At 37.7% G+C, this 5,894-nt stretch overlaps 1 long non-coding RNA gene across 2 annotated transcripts; it reads left to right on the top strand.

Moving 5' to 3' along the window:
- The first annotated feature begins 235 nt into the window (after positions 1 to 235).
- Positions 236 to 1,870, top strand: LOC137469925 (uncharacterized). 2 transcript variants are annotated; one of them, XR_010996795.1, is made up of 2 exons: positions 236 to 918; positions 1,684 to 1,870. It is a non-coding gene; the product is annotated as an uncharacterized lncRNA (long non-coding RNA). The 2 variants fall into 2 exon arrangements; XR_010996796.1 differs by having other exon boundaries at positions 236 to 956.
- The last annotated feature ends 4,024 nt before the right edge of the window (positions 1,871 to 5,894 follow it).

Raw genomic sequence — 5,894 nt, 5'->3', positions numbered from 1 at the left:
AAAGGTCTGTCATTCTAAGCATCATGTCAGTGCTGTTTCATGGAATATTTTAAGATCCTCAGGCAAGCAGGCATTTCCCTGAAGTCAAGAGCATTATCAAAATACTGTCTCATTTCCTCTGCTGTATACACTAGCCCAGTTTCCTCACCAGGCCTGGGATCAGAATGCTGTTTGGACATATAAGGTCCTATGTGTAGCACACATTTATGAGGTCAGAGACCTCTGTTCAGCTGCCACAGGCTTGAAAGCTGGACTGCTTCTGTCTCTGCAGTAATTCACTTTCCTGTGCTCCAGCTTCATAGGCACCCAGATAAATGGCTTGCTCCTTCTACAGCGCATTGTGAATGAAAGACCTAACAGAAAGGTTTCAGAAGGAATTTTTCTAGTTAGCAGAAAATATATACAAATCTGGATAAAGAACATGTATGCTTTTCACATCTCTTTCATGACATGTTGTTTTTGTTTTCTGGTGCAATTATGTATTTTCATGATTGTGGTTCATCATGATTTTCCCACTGGAACACGGCATATGTTGCATCTTTCCCAGTCAGCTTTTTTGCCCATTGTCAGATGGATATTCATTTTCTAAAAAGCTGGTGTACTTCTTGCTGTTAACCTTGCTTGCTTGCTTTATCAAAAATCCTAGTCTGAGAATGCCCTTATTTTTGATTGTATAAACATTTTCTTCTTTTCTAGGGATGACATGGGCAGAACTGTTTTCTTTCCAGGCAAACATGAGCCTTTGTACAAACATGTCACAAGGACTGATAGCAGACATTTGGTAAATTTGAAAAAGATCACAAATAGTAAGACACAAGTTATTCTATGACAATAGCGTTATGCACAGAAATGTTCAAACTGAAGCAGGTTCAGCAAGCTGTAGAAATAATGGAGGAAGCTCTCCAGAGAACCCATGTAGTGAGTGATTTCTTGTGTTCCTTCTGACAATAATCTGAGTAATTTCTCTCTTTATTAGAGTCTCTGTTTCTAAACCTGAATGACACCATGTCACTGAATAACCACTGAGCCCATGTCCCACGTTGTCTTTGAAGCTGTTGTTAAAGAAGATAGCTATCTCCTAACACCTGTTTGATGGAAAAACAATCCAATCACTCTCTCATGTTTTCTGTCTGAGGAGTCTTCAATGTCCTCCTAAGACAAAAAAACATGCACCAGTTCTCAACTTCGTATTTAAAAAAATGTTTACATGAGACATGATATGAAGCTAGGCATTCTGAGCTGAAGAACTCCTAGTACCTGTTTATCTTGTAGCTGGTTTAGTCATTCACTATTTTAAGATTTTTCTGCCGTGGAAAATCTCATTTCAGTATTAAAATATTAGTGGCACTGCAATGTTATTTCCACAGTGCCCTGCTTAGCTCCAGGTCACTTATATTTTGTCAATCAGTCCTGCAGTGTTAGTTATTTATCTATCACTTAATAACCATGCTGCAGAGAATAATTTATCTGGCATAGCATGGTAATTTGTACTGTAATTTCACCCCCGCTGCTGCAGACTTGCATTCTGTTACAGCAATGATTGAGGAAAATTAAGATTCCTAGGTCACACTTTGGGCTCTATGTTTTCTGCCTTTCATAATTTCATTTCACTTCATCATCTTTGATTGAAGAAAGAGTTCATCGAGAAATGTGAGAAGTGGCTAAAATAACTGTGTTTTTCAGCCCACTAGGACACAGTTCATGAAGATAAAGGGAAGGGGACTGTGCAATCTTGAAACTGGCTCAGGAGACTCATATATCACTGAAGCTGAATCCTGAATCCACTGTAAAGACTCTGCAGACAAGCTCAGACTACATTTTTTGTTTCTCATTTCTTTTCAAAATGTAAATAAAACATATATGTAACATATACACCCCTTTTTTTCAGGGTATAGCCAACATTAGTTCCAGTCAGGTATCAACTCCAACTTTATCAGACACTCCTCTGCGCTAATTTTGGAGCAATTAAGCAATTTTTGGAGCAATTTATTGCAATTAAGTGTAAGACTAGACAAGGGCATAGATATAAAGAAAGTAAGTTGAAAGAGAAGGTAAAAATTGTTACTCATAGAATTGGTTTTATTTATCCTCTTTTACAGAGCATAATAAACATACATTATTTTTTAAAACCATGACTTTGATTATGATGATTAGATAGTGGAGCTTCTTGTGGTTCCAGCAGATGGCCATTACAGAAACACTCCACTTCAGGTATTCACTTTCAGGTGGAGGAAAAGGTGTGGACTGTAATATGCATTGGGCAATAGTTTTTTTCCATTGCTGGCGATTAAGTACTACCATTTTTTCTGTTTCTTCTGTAGAACAAAGAAACTTTTATGTTCAAATTGTCTTCAGATGTTGCATCCTTCAAGAAAAGTATTAAAGATGGTAATTTTTTTGATACAAGAAAAATTAATTGATGCCTGCTAAAAGGAGTATCTAGGCAAATTTCTAAGTGCTAGGGCAATATAAACAGTAAAAAAATCAGCAATATCAGTATTATGGAGATTAGTTTCTATGTGAACCTGCCTGTGAGAGATTCAGTGGATTTGCCACAGTCCTACTTCTGCATCCCTAACATTTATTTCTATATTTTAATTGGTGTATGAGGAACCCAAATTAACTTTAACTGGAGAACTTCTACAGGAATTGCAGAGCAACCAGTGAGTGTCATCTCCTTGTCCAGAATCGTCACCAAGTTTCTCATTTTTCTTCTTTTGTTTGTTTGTTTGAGGTTTGTTTTGAGTAAAATGTTCTTATGTTTTCAGTTTTGTTTACTTCAGCTCTGCTTCTGTATTGCAAAACAGCCTAGGAAGGAAAGGCTATTCTCAGCATCAATCAATTCTTTCAGAATTGTACTTTATCTTCATAGGACACTAAGCTTGGTTAATGGGTACTTCAACCTGGCACCTCAATTTTAATTCTCAGAGTTACTTATATAGGACTAGGGAGTCCAGCTTGGACCTATATTTCTTTGTTTAACAAAGAATGTGAGAGGTAGATATCTACCGGTAAATACAAATGTGAGCATGAAATCTGAATGATGATTTAGTTATTTTCAAGTAATAAATAACATTGTTCTGGTATTCCAGTTGACTAATTTTTCATTATTCCAATCTCAGATAGTCTATCTAGAAACAGTCTTGAACACATACTGGTAAGTGGTCTACACAATAAATGAATCAATGAAAATTATTAGGTAGAAGAGGGACCCGGGACGAGCTGCTGCATGGATACCAATACATAGAATTTCTTAGAAATTAGTTAACTCCATGGTATTTTATACTTGTAGTTTATGTTTTACCTGAACTCTTAGTGAATGGGGAGGTACTAATGGATAATGACAGCATCTGGAAATAACCAGGGCAGCAAGAATTCATTACTGCTGTTTTGCCATCTTTGGAAATGCTGATGAAATATGCACATCAAATTATCAGTCTGATGAGAATCAGGATTAACAGTTTTGATTGTGCTGTGGTTCCCCTTCTTGCTTTATTTATAGGAAGTATTTTCCTTGCTGAACTCTCAAACATGACTTTTAGGCTAATTTATTTGAAAACTTTACTACTCAGCATAATCTCTTGCTGCCTGTTTCTGTTGCTTCCCTTTCAAGGGCAACTCCTCCCCCCACCTTCCTGGTCTTATTTGCAGGTGTTCCTTTCATTTCTAGCTCATATTCTAGCAGGTGGCTATTCAACTTTGGCATGACTTTGAGTTATTGTGCTCCAACTCTGTTTTGGCAGGGAATCAAGCCTTACAAATCTGTGTCTAAACTTCATGTATTTTTGTATGTTTAGCCTCTCCAGGTGGTGGGTGATAAGCATCCACCTTTTCCCTTCTGCTAATTTCTAATGAAAATGCAGGCAAGCCTTCCTAATGGTCTTTTAAAAACAATGAAGACAAAATAAATAAATAAATTGTCCATTACTGGGGGAAAAACAGTTGCCTGCATTATTATAGAGTGTGGATTAAGGTGTCATAAAATATGCCATTTGACAGCTCTTCCTCTCATTGCCTGTGCTGGCCTTGGGTGCAGATAGGATCAAAAGTTTATGAGAATTTCTTTTGACTACTTTTGGAGAAAGTGGCTGGAGACAAACAAAAATGGCCCTAGATAACTGTTGGAAGTGCTTATCATTTATAGGATTAAGTAAGGTGGGCAGAAGGACAGGTGGAGCAGTTTGTGCATTGAAATTTAGTTTTCAGAGCTCACCTTCACGTGGTAAGAGGAGAATCTCCATCCTATTTCAGGTCCAGCCAAAAGGTGTGCTTTGGAAAGCTAGGAATTTGCACCCTACTCCTGGCCCATCTGTCAAGGAGTGCAACGTTTCAGGCATTGCATGCAAACTTTAAGTCTGCTAAAAATCTTGTATGTAGCCACATGACTTTTTAAGTCCTTCTCTGAAATTTGAGAGCAGGTTATGCCCTCCATGTAAATATAGCCCAAATTAGATACTGACATGCTGCAAGATTTTAAATGCAGAAACATTTTAGATACCAAGGCAGATATAAAACCAAAATCTTTGTATCTGCCTTGTGCTAGCTTTACACTGATGTAACAGCAGATTTTAATCTTACAGACACATCCATCAATATATTGCAGTGATATGGAAACTAGTCATAATGGAACACATTTACACAGGTGACCAAGTCATTGGAGTACAGTAAATCCTGGAAGGGTTGTTCTCTTTATACTAACACTAATTTTTACTCTCAGGTATAGAAATATTGCTCTGAATTTCTATAGTACCACACAAAGATTATGGGCACACAGCCTAGAAGATAATTTAGATACCAGGGCAACTGATAGGAGGGAAGTCAAGAACTCCTCTGGCTTTCTTTTTTCATTTTTTTTTAAATCTTAAATTGCTTTCTTGTTGTGCAGAAGAATCTTAAATCTCATATGGAGTCTCCATCCTTCGCACTCTGCAAGCCAGATGAAACAGTGAAGTGAGCAACCTTTTATCACTGGCCAGAGGTCATCACAGCTGAGCCAGGAATGAGAACACTTCCACAGTGTCAACTCACAGGCAAAACTGAGAAAAGTACATGGCCGCTTGTTTCTGTAATGGGTAAAGGCCACTTTTGGGCTGTTTCCCAGCTGCTGGTTTTCAGCCATCCCTGTGCCACTAGTGTTCTTTCACTCATTCAGGTTCTCTATCCAGGCCTTTATCAGGCCTTTCTCTTGTCCTCCTCGTCCATCTTTGACTGTCCTAGCAGACTCCCCTAGAAAGAAAAGTTCCTTCAGCAGTGATTTGCCTATTTACCCGTGCTTTGCAAAAGGATGTATTTCCTCCCACCCCCTTTGCCTCGTACAAGTGTTTGCACCCTCTTTTGATTTGAGAAATCTTTTTAGGTTTGTCTTCTTTCACTTGTGTCTATATGTATCTATAAACATTTGTAAAAGAAAATATTAGGACTTGACATCAATTTTCCTTTTTGTCTCTAGTATCATTTTAACCCTGTCCTTAATAAATACAACTGAAATAGGAGATGATTTGGACTTGATTTCCAGTGTCTGTAAATTGCTCTGCATCATCTTGGGAATGACTATCATATAAACAGCTATAAAGCCAGTGATTCAGAGGCTTAGAAATGGAACATTTCCAGAATGGACAGAGAAAGGTATGGTACTGGACCTCCTGGTTTTCAGTGTCCTGTCTTTAAAGGAAGTCAAACATGCTGGTCTGGCTCTGAATGGCTCACCTAAAAATCAGTCGTTGATGTCTTTGTTCTCTAAGCAGCATTTGCTTGCCTTTGTAACTACGGTTGATCTGACTTTGAAATCTGCAGTTTACATTATTGTCTGGATGCATAATTTGAAGTTAATTATTTTTACATCTGCTTACAAAATCTAATGATTTTAAAAGGTTATTCCTCTTTGAACTTGATCA

This window comes from Anomalospiza imberbis, chromosome 3, assembly GCF_031753505.1.
Source record: "Anomalospiza imberbis isolate Cuckoo-Finch-1a 21T00152 chromosome 3, ASM3175350v1, whole genome shotgun sequence".
Classification (NCBI taxonomy): Eukaryota; Metazoa; Chordata; class Aves; order Passeriformes; family Viduidae; genus Anomalospiza; species Anomalospiza imberbis.
This window is presented reverse-complemented; position numbering and strand designations above follow the sequence as displayed.